The sequence below is a fragment of the Mobula hypostoma genome, chromosome 23, assembly GCF_963921235.1.
Source record: "Mobula hypostoma chromosome 23, sMobHyp1.1, whole genome shotgun sequence".
In the NCBI taxonomy this organism is placed as follows: Eukaryota; Metazoa; Chordata; class Chondrichthyes; order Myliobatiformes; family Myliobatidae; genus Mobula; species Mobula hypostoma.
Genome location: NC_086119.1, coordinates 2013073 through 2031640, shown reverse-complemented (window position 1 = coordinate 2031640; position 18568 = coordinate 2013073). Strand labels below are relative to the sequence as shown.

At 45.8% G+C, this 18568-nt stretch overlaps 1 protein-coding gene across 3 annotated transcripts in view; it reads left to right on the top strand.

The window, feature by feature from the left end:
* The window catches only part of smg6 (SMG6 nonsense mediated mRNA decay factor), a 534055-nt gene that overhangs the window by 339014 nt on the left and 176473 nt on the right, over positions 1-18568 (top strand). The window lies entirely within an intron of this gene.

Here is an 18568-nt window from a genome sequence, read left to right as displayed (position 1 = left end):
GCCTCCAACTTTCACCCTGCCCTCAAGTTTACCTGGTCCATTTCCGACACCTCCCTCCGCTTTCTAGATCTTTCTGTCTCTGTCTCTGGAGACAGCTTATGCACTGATGTCTACTATAAGCCTACTGACTCTCACAGCTATCTGGACTATTCCTCTTCTCACCCTGTCTCTTGCAAAAACGCCATCCCCTTCTCGCAATTCCTCCGTCTCCGCCGCATCTGCTCTCAGGATGAGGCTTTTCATTCTAGGACGAGGGAGATGTCTTCCTTTTTTAAAGAAAGGGGCTTCCCTTCCTCCACTATCAACTCTGCTCTTAAACGCATCTCCCCCATTTCACGCACATCTGCTCTCACTCCATCCTCCCACCATCCCACTAGGAATAGGGTTCCCCTGGTCCTCACCTACCACCCCACCAGCTTCCGGGTCCAACATATTATTCTCCGTAACTTCCGCCACCTCCAATGGGATCCCACCACTAAGCACATCTTTCCCTCCCCCCTCTCTCTGCATTCCGCAGGGATCGCTCCCTACGCAACTCCCTTGTCCATTCGTCCCCCCCCATCCCTCCCCACTGATCCCCCTCCTGGCACTTATCCGTGTAAACGGAACAAGTGCTACACATGCCCTTACACATCCTCCCTTACCACCATTCAGGTCCCCAAACAGTCCTTCCAGGTGAGACAACACTTCACCTGTGAGTCAGCTGGGGTGATATACTGCGTCCGGTGCTCCCGATGTAGCCTTTTATATATTGGTGAGACCCGACGCAGACTGGGAGACCGCTTTGCTGAACACCTACGCTCTGTCTGCCAGAGAAAGCAGGATCTCCCAGTGGCCACACATTTTAATTCCACGCCCCATTCCCATTCTGACATGTCTATCCATGGCCTCCTCTACTGTAAAGATGAAGCCACACTCAGGTTGGAGGAACAACATCTTATATTCCCTCTGGGTAGCCTCCAACCTGATGGCATGAACATCGACTTCTCTAACTTCCGTTAATGCCCCACCACCCCCTCGTACCCCATCTGTTACTTTTTTTTATACACACATTCTTTCTCTCACTCTCCTTTTTCTCCCTCTGTCCCTCTGAATATACCCCTTGCCCATCCTCTGGGTTCCTCCCCCCACCTTGTCTTCCTCCCCGGACCTCCTGTCCCATGATCCTCTCGTATCCCCTTTTGCCTATCACCTGTCCGGCTCTTGGCTCCATCCCTCCCCCTCCTGTCTTCTCCTATCATTTTGAATCTCCACCTCCCCCTCCCACTTTCAAATCTCTTACTAACTCTTCCTTCAGTTAGTCCTGACGAAGGGTCTCGGCCTGAAACGTCGACTGTACCTCTTACTAGAGATGCTGCCTGGCCTGCTGCATTCACCAGCAACTTTGATGTGTGTTGCTTGAATTTCCAGCATCTGCAGAATTCTTGTTGTTTGCATCTTGAACATGTCTGCTTGTTTTTATGTATTGGATTGCAGCCGCATGATTGGCTGATTAGATAGTTGAGTTAACAAAGCAGGTGTACCTGATAAAGTGGCCACTGAGATTATAAAATAAAGTTAGGTACAGATATGGAATAAAATGTGCATAAAACATAATAGCAGCATGTATTTACAATGGACAGCATTATAAAAAGTGGTTTGAAGTGCTTACAGTGCAGTGCTGTAAGCAAGAGCACACAACAACTCTGCCAACAGCTTTTCATCTCTTTATTTTCTCTGGATCTCTTCTGATTCCACCGTTACCACAGATTTGTATGATATCAATGTTATAGCATTAATATATAAAATACTAGTGAAACTCATTTAAGTTTTAAATTTCAAAATGTATATGGTGGTTATATCAGGGCTGAAATGTTCATTTACACTGTGAAGCCGAGCCCTAGGGCTGCTTTCATTGTCTGTACAGCCAGGCTGTCTTTTTATATACCGAATGGCTTTGAGCTGTCACAGTCCCAGACCTGCACTGAGACTCTCCTTCACTGAAGTCAGCGGTTAGATGAAGTCAGGATGGTAATGAATGCTCATCAGTTTTACTACCTGAGATGTTACAGCTGCAGAGTTGTGTTTCTTTACCAATTTGCAACCAAATCGCATTTCCTGCCTAAATGGAGTGATTACTCCGTTATCATATGGCCACCAAACAAGGATCCCAGAATCAGGTTTAATATCACTGGCATATGTCGTCAAATTTGTCTTGCAACAGCAGTACATTGCAATACATCATAAGAAGATAAAAGAATGAAATTACTATAAAAATAGATATAAAAATTAAATTAAATATGTAAAAAGAAGATAAAAGAATGAAATTACTATAAAAATAGATATAAAAATTAAATTAAGCAAGTTGTGCAAAAAGGGAGCAAAAAAGAAAAAATGGTGAGGTAGTGTACATGGATTCATTGTCCATTCAGAAATCTGATGGCAGAGGGAAACGTTGAGTGTGTATCTTCAGGCTCCTGTACCTCCTCTTTGATGGTAGCAATGAGAAGAGGGCATGTCCTGGGTGATGGAGATCCTTAATGAAGGATGCTTCCTTTTTGAGGTATTGCCATTTGAAGGTGTCCTGGATGCCGGGGAGGCCGGTGACCATGATGGAGCTGGCTGAGTTTACAACTTTCTGCAGCTTTTTCCGATCCTGTGCAGTGGCACAGCACAACAGGCGTCTATCTTCATAACATTTTGTGCTAGAGGAATCAAGAATGGCCATATTGGTCTCACCATTTCTGCATCTACCACCTTGCTTCATTATCTCTAGATCTCAAACCGCTTACAGTGGTCATTCAGTATTCCCTGAAAAGCTGTAGTGGCCATCTATCAACCATAGTCTCTGGTTAAACAGTGTCTACTTCTCTAAAAGAATGCCCTCCTCTCTCCCTCTCTGACCACTTCAAATTAATGCCCCACATTTCTGGCTCCCGATACAGATAAAATAGTCATTCACAATAACACTTCAAATGTGTAAATCTTCTGATATCCCAGCCTTTTAGTTTCAGTGGTCACTTTCAGCATCTTGCCTCTCTGCCCAAGTGCTGTTGGTCATTTCTATTATCCTTGTGAATCCACCATTCTGTGCTTTCATCAAAGGAGTTGAATTAGGCCATTTGGACCATCAAATCTGCTCTGCCATTCTATCATGACTGATTTATTATCTCCCTCACTCCTATTCTTCTGCCTTCTCCCTGTAACCTTTGACGACTGACTAATCAAGAATCTACCCACCTCCATTTTAAATATACCCAATGACTTAGTCTCCACAGCCATCTGTAGCACTGAATTCCACAGATATTAAATATGATTGACTTCAGGAGGAAGAAACTGAAGGTCCATGAGCTCGTCCTCGCCGAGGGATCAGAGGTGGAGAGGGTCAGCAACTTTAAATTCCCAGTGTTATTATTTCCTGGGTCCAGCACGTAAGTGCCATTACGAAGAAAGCATGGCTGTGTCTCGACTTAGAAGTTGGTGAATATTTGGTGTGTCATCTAAAACTTTGACAAACCTCTATAGATGTGTGGTTGTGAGTACATAGACTGGTTACATCATGGCCTAGTATAGAAACACCAAGCCCCTTGTACGGAAAGCCCCCAAAAAGTCGTAGATACAGCGCAGTCCATCATGGGGACAGTCCTCACCAACATGGAGCACATCTACATGGAGTGCTGTTTCAGGAAAACAGCATCCATCATAAAGGACCCCACCATCCAGATCAGGCTCTCTTCTTGCTGTTGCCATCAGGAAGGAGATATAGGAGCCTCAGAACCCACACCACCAGGTTCAGGAACAGTTATCACCCCTCAACCATCAAGCTGTTGAAACAGAGGGGACAACTTCACTTGCCCATCACTTTTTTGTATTTTATCAGTTTGTTGTCTTTTGCACAGAGTGTGTTTACCTTTTGGGTATGGTCTTTCATTGATTTTATTGCATTTCTTGTATTTACTGTGAATGCCCACTAGAAAATCAATCACAGGGTTGTGTATGGTGACATATATGTACTTTGATAGTTAACTTACTTTGAACTTTGAATTTAAACATTAGGGGGATTCAGGGACTTGCAATCAGTGCAGTAAAGTGCTGCTGAGGGATTTCATGAATGGCAGAGCATGTAACAGTCCGAATGGTCCTCTGTTTCTAAGTATAACGCTCTGGTAAAAATTTTACTGCTAATATTGTAGGGTATTTCATGTAATGGTTTTCTGTAGAAGCTGTGTGTTCAGCTGGCAGTGTTTGGTTTACCATTAAAGACAAGGAATGCTTAGGAATGTGGTGACATCTAATCAGGATGGTGGAATTGGGAGAAGGTTCTAGAGAACATTGGGGAGAGGTTTTGGCTGAAGGTCTTATTCGGTGGGAGATGGAGAGAGAAGAAGCTCGAGAGAACCGGCTATAGGAGTCTGGTGGGAATGCGCGATTCAGTGGAGCCCACAAGGGGGAATTCTACCTCGGATTAGTGAATAGGAATTGATGCTGGGAGTACATCAGACATAACGGCTTTTGGAAGATTTAAACATAGAAACATAGAAAATAGGTGCAGGAGTAGGCCATTCGGCCCTTTGAACCTGCACTGCCATTCAGTATGATCATGGCTGATCATCCAACTCAGAACCCTGCACCACCCTTCCCTCCATACCCCCTGATCCCTTTAGCCACAAGGGCCATATCTAACTCCCTCTTAACTATAGCCAATGAGCTGGCCTCAACTGTTTCCTGTGGCAGAGAATTCCACAGATTCACCACTCTCTGTGTGAAGAAGTTTTTCCTAATCTCGGTCCTAAAATGCTTCCCCCTTATCTTCAAACTGTGACCCTTCGTTCTGGACTTCCCCAATATCGGGAACAATCTTCCTGCATCTAGCCTGTCCAATCCCTTTAGAATTTTATATGTTTCAATAAGATCCCCCCTCAATCTTCTAAATTCCAACGAGCATAAGCCTAGTTCATCCAGTCTTTCATCATATAAAAGTCCTGCCATCCCAGGAATCAATCTGCTGAACCTTCTTTGTACTCCCTGTGTGGCAAGGATGTCTTTCCTCAGATTAGGGGACCAAAACTGCACACAATACTCCAGGTGTGGTCTCACCAAGGCCTTGTACAACTGCAGTAGTACTGCTCCTGTACTCGAATCCTCTTGCTATAAATGCCAGCATACCATTTGCCTTTTTCACTGCCTGCTGTACCTGCATGTCCACTTTCAATGACTGGTGTACAATGACACCCAGGTCTCGTTGCACCTCCCCTTTTCCTAATCGGTCACCATTCAGATAATAATCTGTTTTCCTATTTTTGCCACCAAAGTGGATAACTTCACATTTATCCACATTAAATTGCATCTGCCATGAATTTGCCCACTCACCCAACCTATCCAAGTCACCCTGCATCCCCTTATAGCATCCTCCTCACAGCTAACACTGCCACCCAGCTTCGTGTCATCCACAGACTTGGAGATGCTGCATTTAATTCTCTCATCCAAGTCATTAATATATATTGTAAACAACTGGGGTCCCAGCACTGAGCCTTGCGGTACCCCACTAGTCACTGCCTGCCATTCTGAAAAGGTCCCGTTTATTCCCACTCTTTGCTTGCTGTCTGCCAACCAACTCTCTATCCACATCAATACCTTACTCCCAATACCGTGTGCTTTAAGTTTGCACACTAATCTCCTGTGTGGGACCTTGTCAAAAGCCTTTTGAAAATCCAAATATACCACATCCACTGGTTCTCCCCTATCCACTCTACTAGTTACATCCTCAAAAAATTCTATGAGATTCGTCAGACATGATTTTCCTTTCACAAATCCATGCTGACTTTGTCCGATGATTTCACCGCTTTCCAAATGTGCTGTTATCACATCTTTGATAACTGACTCTAGCAGTTTCCCCACCACCGATATTAGGCTAACCGGTCTATAATTCCCTGGTTTCTCTCTCCCTCCTTTTTTAAAAAGTGGGGTTACATTAGCTACCCTCCAATCCTCAGGAACTAGTCCAGAATCTAAAGAGTTTTGAAAAATTATCACTAATGCATCCACTATTTCTTGGGCTACTTCCTTAAGCACTCTGGGATGCAGACCATCTGGCCCTGGGGATTTATCTGCCTTTAATCCCTTCAATTTACCTAACACCACTTCCCTACTAACATGTGTTTCCCTCAGTTCCTCCATCTCACTGGACCCTCTGTCCCCTACTATTTCCGGAAGATTATTTATGTCCTCCTTAGTGAAGACAGAACCAAAGTAATTATTCAATTGGTCTGCCATGTCCTTGCTCCCCACAATCAATTCACCTGTTTCTGTCTGCAGGGGACCTACATTTGTCTTAACCAATCTTTTTTTTTTCACATATCTATAAAAGCTTTTACAGTCAGTTTTTATGTTCCCTGCCAGTTTTCTCTCATAATCTTTTTTCCCCTTCCTAATTAAGCCCTTTGTCCTCCTCTGCTGAACTCTGAATTTCTCCCAGCCCTCAGGTGAGCCACTTTTTCTGGCTAATTTGTATGCTTCTTCTTTGGAATTGATACTATCCCTAATTTCCCTTGTCAGCCACGGGTGCACTACCTTCCTTGATTTATTCTTTTGCCAAACTGGGATGAACAATTGTTGTAGTTCATCCATGCGATCTTTAAATGCTTGCCATTGCATATCCACCCTTTAAGTGTCATTTGCCAGTCTATCTTAGCTAATTCACGTCTCATACCTTCAAAGTTACCCCTCTTTAAGTTCAGAACCTTTGTTTCTGAATTAACGATGTCACTCTCCATCTTAATGAAGAATTCCACCATAATATGGTCACTCTTACCGACTGGGCCTCTCACGACAAGATTGCTAATTAACCCTTCCTCATTGCTCAATACCCAGTCTAGAATAGCCTGCTGTCTAGTTGGTTCCTCGACGTGTTGGTTCAATAAACCATCCCGCATACATTCCAAGAAATCCTCTTCCTCAGCACGCTTACCAATTTGGTTCACCCAATCTACATGTAGATTGATGTCACCCATTATAACTGCTGTTCCTTTATTGCACACATTTCTAATTTCCTGTTTAATACCATCCCCAACCTCACTACTACTGTTAGGTGGCCTGTACACAACTCCCACCAGCGTTTTCTGCCCCTTAGTGTTATGCAGCTCTACCCATCTCGATTCCACATCTTCCCGGCTTATGTCCTTCCTTTCTATTGTGTTAATCTCCTCTCTAACCAGCAACGCCACCCCACCTCCTTTTCTTTCGTGTCTATCCCTCCTGAATATTGAATATCTCTGAATGTTGAGCTCCCATCCTTGGTCACCCTGGAGCCATGTCTCTGAGATCCCAGCTATATCATATTCATTAATAACAATCTGCACTTTTAATTTATCCACCTTGTTACGAATGCTCCTTGCATTGACACACAAAGCCTTCAGGCTCGCTTTTACAACTCTCTTAGCCCTTATACAATTATGTTGAAAAGTGGCCCTTTTTGATTTTTGCCCTGGATTTGTCAGCCTGCCACTTTTACTTTTCACCTTACTACTTTTTGCTTCTACCCTCATTTTACACCCCTCTGTCTCTCTGCACTTATTCCCATCCCCCTGTTGTGAACTAACCTCCTCTCTCTTAGTCTCTTTAATTTGATTCCCACCCTCCAACTATTCTAGGTTAAAGTCACCTCAGTAGCCCTCGCTAATCTCCCTGCCAGGATATTGGTCCCCCTAGGATTCAAGTGTAACCCGTCCTTTTTGTACAGGTCACGCCTGCGCCAAAAGAGGTCCCAATGATCCAAAAACTTGAATCCCTGCCCCCTGCTCCAATCCCTCAGCCACGCATTTATCCTCCACCTCATCGCATTCCTACTCTCACTGTCGCGTGGCACAGGCAGTAATCCCGAGATTACTACCTTTGCGGTCCTTTTTCTCAACTCCCTTACTAGCTCTCTATATTCTCCTTTTAGGACCTCTTCCCTTTTCCTACCTATGTCATTGGTACCTATATGTACCACGACCTCTGGCTCCTCACCCTTCCACTTCAGGATATCTTGGACACGATCAGAAATATCCCGGACCCTGGCACCAGGGAGGCAAACTACCATCCGGGTCTCTGGACTGCATCCACAGAATCACCTATCTGACCCCCTTACTATCGAGTCCCCTATTACAACTGCCCTCCTCTTCCTTTCCCTACCCTTCTGAGCTACAGGGCCGGACTCTGTGCCGGAGGCCGGCCACTGTTACTTCCCCCAGGCAAGCTGTCCCGCCCAACAGTACTCAAACAGGAGTACCTATTGTCAAGGGGCACAGCCACCGAGGTACTCCCTATTACCTGACTCTTCCTCTTCCCCCTCCTAACCGTGACCCACTGGTCTGCCTCCCGTGGCCCCGGTGTGACCACCTGCCTGTAACTCCTCTCTATCAACTCCTCGCTCTCCCTGACCAGACGAAGGTCATCAAGCTGCAGCTCCAGTTCCCTATCGCGGTCCCTTAGGAGCTGCATCTCGGTGCACCTGGTGCAGATGTGGACGTCCAGGAGGCTTGGAGACTCCAGGGCCTCCCACATCCGGCACCGAGAACAACAAACTGCCCTCACACTCATACTGCCCCTCTCCTCAAATAACAACAAAAAATGAATACCAAACCTTCCTCGCCTCGCCCATTTCCGCCTAAGCCCGTTGAGTTGAAGCCCTTAAGCCTTCACTCTGCTCCTGGCTCACTCCGCTGCCCGCAAACTCCGCTGCCTGCTGTATGAGGCTCTGTTCCCTTTAAATCTTCCGCGCTGCACTGCCCGACGTCACACGCCTGCGCAGTCCCACCTCTCTGAACGCCGATGGAAAAAAAACCCAAAAAATTCTAAAATGTCTTCCTCCACACTCCCGCTCCGACTCTCAGACTTCCTTCTTCGAATCAAACCCGAAGCAGGATTTCTGCCCTTTTAAATCTTTCGCTCGTCACTGCCCGACGTCACACGCCTGCGCAGTGGGGTTTGCGCTCCAACCTGTGCACATTTGACTGTTTGATTGTGGTGGGCCCATTTCTTTTTTTAAAAAAACTGTTTGTTTAAGTTAGCGTTCATAAATACACTCTTCTTATAATTGTATGCTGCATACGGTTTGTTATTTCTTGCTGCCAGATGATTACATGGGAGCAGTAAGTTGCACAGTATTCACACAAATTGGGGTTTAGGTGGGCGAGACATCCCAACCTCATGGATTTCGCAGGACCCAAGTCATATCTACCCTAGACGTACGGAGTCTGAGAACAGTGGTTTTCTCACCACTGAGTCCAGTGACTGTTAGCAAGGGGCTGGCGAGCTGCATCTCCAGGGACACCTAGTAAAGGCGGGTTTCATACAGTTCTTACATTCTGATGTTATTGAGGTGAGATGCCCAGAAGGCTCACTGATCTGACTAGCTTTAAGTTCTTCACTAATACCCTAATGCTTGTTCATAAAATAGTCATAGGATTTTAGGTACGTGGATGTTGCTTAGAATGTTGCTTCTGGTCCATGTCATGCGTATAATAGTCACCCTTTGATAGTAAAGCAGTATGAGTATTTGGAGAAACACAGTCTGATTCAGAATAGTCAGCATGGCTTTGTGAGGAGCAAGTCATACCTTACAAGCCTGATTAAGTTCTTTGAAGATGTGACAAAAGCACATTGATGAAGGTAGAGCAGTGGATTTGGTGTATATGGATTTTAGTAGGGTGTTTGATAATGTTTCCCCATGGTAGGCTTATTCAGAAAGTCAGAAGGCATGGGATCCAGGGAAACGTGGCTGCATGGATTGGCAATTGGCTTGCCCACAGACAGCAGAGGGTGTTTGTAGATGGAGCATATTCTGACTGAAGGTCAGTGACCAGTGGTATTCGACAGGGCTTTGTTATGGGACTCCTGCTCTTTATGATCTTTATAAATGACTTGGATGAAGAAATGAAAAGGTGGATTAGTAAGTTTGCAGATGCTGTTAAGGTTGGTGGTGTGTAGGTAGTGTAAAAGGTTGTTGGTCATTACAGTGGAATATTGATAGGATGCAGAGCTGGCTGAGATATTGCAGCTGGAGCTCAGCCTGGAAAAGCATGAAGTGATTGTCTTTAGAAGTTTGAACTTGAAGAAGGCCAAATACTTGGTTAATGGCAGGATTCTTAGCAGTGTTAAGGTATAGAGGGGTCTTGGGGTCCACACTGAGATCCCTCAATGTTGCGATGCAAGCTAATAGGGTGGTTAAGAAGGTGCATGGTACGTTGGCCTTCATTACTTGGGGGATTGAATTCTAGAGTCACATGGTAATGTTGCAGCTCTGTAAAACCCTGGCTGAACCACGCTTGGAGTATTGTGTTATTTTCTATTTTCTGGTCGTCATGTTGTATGAAGGATGTGGTAGCTTTAGAGAGGGTGCAGAGGAGACTTACCAGCATGCTGTTGGATTAAAGAGCGTGACTTATGAGGAAAGGTTGAGTAGGTGAGGGCTTTTCTCTCTGGAATGAAAGAAGTTGAGAGGTGACTTTATAGAGCTGAATAAGTGCCACACATGAGGTTGCTTAATAAGTTACCAGCCCATGGTTTTACACGAAAGATTCCAGCATGGATAAAACAAAGGCTGATTAACTGGAGAGAAAGAGTGGAAATAAAGAGAGCCTTTTCTGGTTGGTTGCCGGTAACTAGTGGTGTTCCACAGGGGTCTGTGTTGGGACCGATTCTTTTTACGTTATATGTCAGTGATTTGGATGACTGAATCGATGGCTTTGTTACAAAGCTTGCAGATGATACAATGATAGGTGGAGGGGCAGGTAGTTTTGAGTAAGTAGAGAGGTTAAAGAAGGACTTGGACAGATTAGGAGAATGGGCAAAGAAGTGGCAGATGGAATACAGTGTTGGGAAGTGTATGGTCGTGCACATTGGTAGAAGAAAATGAAAGGGTTGGCTATTTTCTAAATGGAGAGAAAATACAAAAAACTGAGGTGCAAAGGGACTTAGGAGTCCTTGTGCAGGGTTCCCTAAAGGCTAATTTGCAGTTTGAGTTTGTGATGAGGAAGGCAAATGCAATATTAGCATTCATTTCAAGAGGACTAGAATATAAAAGTAAGAATGTACTGTTGAGACATCATAAAGCACTGATGAGGCCTCACTTGGAGTATTGTGAGCAGGTTTGGGCCCCGCAGAAAGAATGTGCTGAAACTGGAGAGGGTTCAAAGGAGATTCACGAAAATGATTCCAGGATTAAATGCCTTCTCATATGAAGAGGAGATGTTATCACTAATCCGCACAGATTGTGGTTAGGAAGTCGAAGATTCAGGCGGTCTAAAGCGGTGTGAAGAGCCATTGAGATTGCGTCTGCCATTGACCTATTGTGGCGATAGGCAAATTGCAATGGGTCCAGGTCCTTGCTGAGGCAGGAGTTCAGTCTAGTCATTACTAACCTCTCAAAGCATTTCATCACTGTAGATGTGAGTGCTGTCAGCTGATAGTCATTAAGGTAGCTCACACTCTTCTTCTTCAACACTGGTATAATTGTTGCCATTTTGAAACAAGTGGGTTCTTCCACCCGTAGCGGTGAGAGGTTGATTCATTGGATCTCAGAATCTGGTTTAATATCACTGATATATGGTCATGAAACTTGTTGTTATATGGCAGCAGTATTGTGCACACATAATAATAAAAGCTGTAAATTACAGTATATATATTTAAAAAGTTAAATTAGAGTGGTGAGTGCATGGAATGGGCTGCCAGCGATGGTGGTGGAGGCAGATATGATCGGGTCTTTTAAGAGACTCCTGGATAGGTACATGGAGCTCAGAAAAACAGAGGGCTGGGCAGGCTGGTGGCGCAATGACATCGGCGCCAGACCCGGGAGCGGAGGTTCCCGGGTTCGAAACCAGCCGGGTCCGCTCCCGAGTACGCTTTCCATCCGTGCCGGGTTGAGTGTCGAGATCGCAACTCGACCTCGTAACATAAAGGGAAAAATACTGCAAAATGTCTGTGTGAGGAGTGGCTCGTCACACAGTGTCTGTCTGTCTGTCTGTGTGAGGAGTGGCTCGTCACACAGTGTCTGTCTGTCTGTGTGTGTGAGGAGTGGCTCGTCACACAGTGTCTGTCTGTGTGTGTGAGGAGTGGCTCGTCACACAGTGTCTGTGTGTGTGTGTGTGAGGAGTGGCTCGTCACACAGTGTCTGTCTGTGTGTGTGAGGAGTGGCTCGTCACACAGTGTCTGTCTGTCTGTGTGAGGAGTGGTGTGTCACACAGTGTCTGTCTGTCTGTGTGAGGAGTGGCTCGTCACACAGTGTCTGTCTGTGTGAGGAGTGGTGTGTCACACAGTGTCTGTCTGTCTGTGTGAGGAGTGGCTCGTCACACAGTGTCTGTCTGTCTGTGTGTGTGAGGAGTGGCTCGTCACACAGTGTCTGTCTGTCTGTGTGAGGAGTGGCTCGTCACACAGTGTCTGTCTGTCTGTGTGAGGAGTGGCTCGTCACACAGTGTCTGTGTGTGTGTGTGAGGAGTGGCTCGTCACACAGTGTCTGTCTGTGTGAGGAGTGGCTCGTCACACAGTGTCTGTCTGTGTGAGGAGTGGTGTGTCACACAGTGTCTGTCTGTCTGTGTGAGGAGTGGCTCGTCACACAGTGTCTGTCTGTCTGTGTGTGTGAGGAGTGGCTCGTCACACAGTGTCTGTCTGTCTGTGTAAGGAGTGGCACGTCACACAGTGTCTGTCTGTGTGTGTGTGTGAGAAGTGGCTCGTCACACAGTGTCTGTCTGTGTGAGGAGTGGTGTGTCACACAGTGTCTGTCTGTCTGTGTGAGGAGTGGCTCGTCACACAGTGTCTGTCTGTCTGTGTGAGGAGTGGCTCGTCACACAGTGTCTGTCTGTCTGTGTGAGGAGTGGCTCGTCACACAGTGTCTGTCTGTGTGAGGAGTGGCTCGTCACACAGTGTCCGTCTGTCTGTGTGAGGAGTGGCTCGTCACACAGTGTCTGTCTGTGTGAGGAGTGGTGTGTCACACAGTGTCTGTCTGTGTGTGTGAGGAGTGGCGTGTCACACAGTGTCTGTCTGTGTGAGGAGTGGCTCGTCACACAGTGTCTGTCTGTCTGTGTGAGGAGTGGCTCGTCACACAGTGTCTGTCTGTGTGAGGAGTGGCTCGTCACACAGTGTCTGTCTGTGTGAGGAGTGGCTCGTCACACAGTGTCTGTCTGTCTGTGTGAGGAGTGGCTCGTCACACAGTGTCTGTCTGTGTGAGGAGTGGCTCGTCACACAGTGTCTGTCTGTCTGTGTGAGGAGTGGTGTGTCACACAGTGTCTGTCTGTGTGAGGAGTGGCTCGTCACACAGTGTCTGTCTTTGTGAGGAGTGGCTCGTCACACAGTGTCTGTCTGTCTGTGTGAGGAGTGGCTCGTCACACAGTGTCTGTCTGTGTGAGGAGTGGCTCGTCACACAGTGTCTGTCTGTGTGAGGAGTGGCTCGTCACACAGTGTCTGTCTGTGTGAGGAGTGGCTCGTCACACAGTGTCTGTCTGTGTGTGTGTGAGGAGTGGCTCGTCACACAGTGTCTGTCTGTCTGTGTGAGGAGTGGCTCGTCACACAGTGTCTGTCTGTGTGAGGAGTGGCTCGTCACACAGTGTCTGTCTGTGTGAGGAGTGGCTCGTCACACAGTGTCTGTCTGTGTGAGGAGTGGTGTGTCACACAGTGTCTGTGTGTGTGTGTGAGGAGTGGCTCGTCACACAGTGTCTGTCTGTGTGAGGAGTGGCTCATCACACAGTGTCTGTGTGTGTGTGTGAGGAGTGGCTCGTCACACAGTGTCTGTCTGTGTGTGTGAGGAGTGGCTCGTCACACAGTGTCTGTGTGTGTGTGTGAGGAGTGGCTCGTCACACAGTGTCTGTCTGTGTGAGGAGTGGCTCGTCACACAGTGTCTGTCTGTCTGTGTGAGGAGTGGCTCGTCACACTGTCTGTCTGTGTGTGTGAGGAGTGGCTCGTCACACAGTGTCTGTCTGTCTGTGTGAGGAGTGGCTCGTCACACAGTGTCTGTCTGTGTGAGGAGTGGCTCGTCACACAGTGTCTGTCTGTGTGAGGAGTGGCTCGTCACACAGTGTCTGTCTGTGTGAGGAGTGGCTCGTCACACAGTGTCTGTCTGTGTGTGTGTGAGGAGTGGCTCGTCACACGGTGTCTGTCTGCCTGTGTGTGTGAGGAGTGGCTCGTCACACGGTGTCTGTCTGCCTGTGTGTGTGAGGAGTGGCTCGTCACACAGTGTCTGTCTGCGTGTGTGTGTGTGAGGAGTGGCGTGTCACACAGTGTCTGTCTGTGTGAGGAGTGGCGTGTCACACAGTGTCTGTCTGTCTGTGTGAGGAGTGGCACGTCACACAGTGTCTGTCTGTCTGTGTGTGTGTGTGTCTCTCTCCCCCCCGTAAAAAGACATCATCACACACGCACACAGGCACACGCCAAACAAAAAAAGAAAAATAGAGGGCTATGTGCTATGTTCCCTCGAAGCTGTGTGTGCACGCGCGCACACACATTTTTCAACCAGCACACAAAGGAAATTAATGTGCGCACAAAAGGTTAGTTACCTAAAATAATGTAGTAATTAATAATTATACTTATTGAAAATAATCTTTTAGCTAAATGTTTCTGTTAACTAGTTAGTCGTTTTTCAAATACCACAATGCACGTCACTAATTTACATCACCTCACCTTTCCTGTTACAGTTTGTACAGCTGTATCACAGCGGTGCCATCTTTGGCGGATAGTGTTTGTAACATAAAGTTTACAAAGATCTGTTTCAAATCCTGTAGATAGCTTACTAAGTTTTTATTGAAAAAAATATTGATTCTCTATGTCAAATTCAAAAGAAGTGAAGGGCGTGAAGCGCAAAAGAACTGTAAATTTGTTTAAAGTTGAATGGCTTAACAAAATAGTGGAAACTGCTACACCGAAAGCTCATGAGGTCATGAACGTTCAGCTATGAGAAATATTTATGTATGATTCGGAAACTGGAGTTACTGTTTGTATTGTCGTGATGCAAAAGTTACTGGGGAATTTGCTAGTGAAAAGAAGTGGGATGATATTTGGAATCTTGACTTTTTGAAGTGTCATTTGGCAAGTAAATCGCATTTGGATGGTGTACAAAAGCTCAGGCAACAGAACCCGTCATTACCCGTTACAGGAGTGCTGCGCATGTTACGGTTGAGTGCAGATGAGCAAGAGCGAAAACAATCAAACCCAGAGGAGATCAAAAGTTCTTATCGACAGTGTGTTAAACAGGATATTCCACACTTAGTTCAGCAACACTGTGTAGCACACCGTGAAGATCTTTTCCAGCTGAAAATACTGTAATAGTTAAACAGTTTAATGATTTCAAATTTTCCGTGCAAGAAAAAATTAAATCCAAACTAATTTCAAACTTTGCTCAAATGGTGGCATTTGTACTTCAAAATGAACAGTTTTGCGACCTTGCACAGTTGATGGACATTGGGGGAACCTTTCTTGCGTCTAGTGCAGACTGTGAGCGAGGTTTTAGCCTGATGAATCAACTCAAAAACAAGCTGAGAAACCGTTTAGGTGAATGTTATTTGGATATGTTAATGAGAATCAAAAGCTATCAATTGGATGGAAGTTCTATTAGGTTAGATAGAGTTTACAAAGAATGGGTAAATGCCAAAGACAGGCGAGAGAAAAAATAACTGAGTGACTTAAATATGTATGTTATTTTGTTATTCTGTGCAGTTTTATGTTAAATAATTTGTAAACCTATATAAACTGTGCCATGTGTGCATTCGGTGCTCACATACTTTTGTCCCTGGAAAAGAATTTGCACAACTTAAGATTATTGCACACACTGACTACTAAAAATTAGAGGGAACATTGGCTATGGGTAACCCAAGGTAATTTCCAAAGTAAGTACATGTTCAGCCCAGCTTTGTGGGCCGAAGGGCCTGTATTGTTCTGTAGGTTTTCTATGTTTCTAAATAACTAGTGCAAAAGTAGTGAGGTAGTGTTCATGGGTTCATTGACCATTCAGAAATCTGATGGCGGAGGGGAAGAAGCTGTTTCTGAATTGCTGAGTGTGTGCCTTCTGGCTCCTGTACCTCGTAATGGTAGCAGTGAGAAGAGGGCATGTTCAAAGTTCAAAGTAAAATTTATTATCGAAGCGCGTACATGTCACCACATACAACCCTGAGATTCTTTTTCCTGTGGGCATACTTTTAAATCTACAGAACAGTAACTGTAAACTGTAAACAAACTGAGCAAATGCAGATATAAATAAATAGCAATAAATAATGAGCATGAAATAACAATATTACAGAGTCCTTAAATGAGTGTAGTTTTCCCCTTTTGTTCAAGAGCCTGATGGTTGAGGGGTAGTAACTGTTCTTGAACCTGGTGGTGTGAGTCCTGAGGCTCTTGTACCTTCTACCTGATGGCAGCAGTGGGAAAAGAGCCTGGCCTGGGTGGTGAGTGGTGAGGATCTTTGATGATGGATGCTGCTTTTCAATGGCAATGTTTCATGCTGATGTGCCCAATGGTTGGGAGAGTTTTACCCGTGATGTACTGAGCCAAATCCACTATCTTTTGTAGGATTTTCCACTCAAAGGCATTGGTGTTCCCATACCAGGCTGTGATGCAGCCAGTCAGCACACTTCCCACCACACAGCTATAGAAGTTTGCCAAGGTTTTCCATGACATGCGGAATCTCCGCAGACTCCTGAGGAAGTAGAGACGCTATTGAGCTTTCTTCGCAGTTATATTTATATGATAGGTTCAGGACAGGTCCTCTGAGAGAGTGATACCCAGGAATTTAAAGTTACTGGCACTCTCCAGCTCTGATCTTCCGGTGACTCCTGGCTCACGGAGCTCTAGTTTCCCTCTCCTGAAGTCTACAATCAGTTCCATGGTCTTATTGACATTGTTATTACAACACTCAGCCAAGTTCTGAATCTCCCTCCTGCATGCTGATTCATCACCACCTTTGATACGGCCCACAACAGTGGTGTCATCAGCAAACTGGTATAGGGTGTTGGAGATGTGCTTAGCCACACAGTCACAGGTGTAAAGCGAGTCAGGCAGGGGGCTAAGTACACATCCCTGTGGTGCTCCTGTGCTGATGGAGATTGTGGAGGAGATGTTTTTGATTGTGATGGACTGTTGTCTGCAAGTGAGGAAATCCAGGGTCCAGTTGCACAAGGGGGTATTGAGGCCCAGGTCTTAGAGTTCACTGTTTAGTTTTGAGAGGATGATTGTATTAAATGCTGAGCTGTAATCAATAAAGAGCATCCTGATGTATGTATCTTTGCTGTCCACGTGTTCCGTGGTTCTGTGAAGAGCCAACGAGATAGCATCTTCTGTTACTTCGGTAGGCAAATTGAAGTGGATCCAAGGCACCATTCAGACAGGAGCTGATATGCTTCAACTCCAGCCTCTCAAAACATGTAATCACTATGGATGTAAGTGCCGCCGGGTGATAGTTATTTAGGCAGGTTACCTCACTCTTCTTGGGCACCAGTACGATTGAAGCCTGCTTGAAGCAGGTGGGTATCACACACTGCCGGAGTGAGAGGTTGAAGATATCCGTGATTACACGATCCGGTTGGTCAACACATCTCTTCAGTACTCGGCCAGGTACACTCTCTTGAAGGCAACCGGCACGTAATCGTCAGGTACTGGGACCAAAGAATTGTCAGGAAACCGGGTGCATGACGGTTCCTCCCTGTTCTGGTGGTCAACATGAACATAGAAGGCATTGCGCTCATCTGGAAGCGAAGCTCTACTGTCCCCTATGTCACAAGATTTAGCTTTGTAGGAGGTTATGGCATTCAAACTCTGCCACTGCCATCCAGCATCCCTCATTGATTCCACTCTAGTCCAGAATCTCCACTTTGTCTGAGAGATGGCTTTCTGGAGATCATACCTGCACCTCTTGTAGCATTCTTGATCTCCAGACTAGAATGCCTCTGATCTGGCTCTCAGCAGCAGGTTCCGGATTTAATTGTTCATCCAGGACTTCTGATTGGGGAAGCACTGAGCGATTTCACGGGAGGAGCACTCATCGACAGCTGTTTTAATGAAGTTTGTCGTGACCCTGGTGTTGTCATTCTGGTCCTCATCTGAGTTCTTGAACACAGCCCAGCCCTTTGACTCAAGGCAATCCTGTAACTGTTCCCCCATCTCCCACGACCACCCCTTAGTCGCCTTGATCTGTGGAGCCTTGCTGTTTAGGCTCTGTCCATATGCAGGTAACAGGAGTATAGCCAATCGATCTGACTTATCAAAATGCGAGCTCGGCAAGGAGAGATAGGCATTCCTTATCGTAGTGTCTTGAGTGGTATAGCAAAGACCTACCATATCTTCCTAGCTCTCCTGTTTCTTAACTCCACCCAAATTATTTCCTACATCTTGAGCTGAGCCAGTGTCATTTCTCATTACTGCACTGATGTTACTTGGTGTTCTAGTTCCCATTTCTGCTAAGGGACAAAATCCTACAAAAAGTTAATGAATAGTTGGCCAGACTTGGAGGGGGTTATAAATGTTTGGAGTGAGGAAAGATGTTGGAATGTATGGAGTGGAGGGGTGAAGTTGGAAGTCTATCGCAGCTCTAGATTCTGGCTGAGTCGGTCACTCTGTATCCTACTGAAGT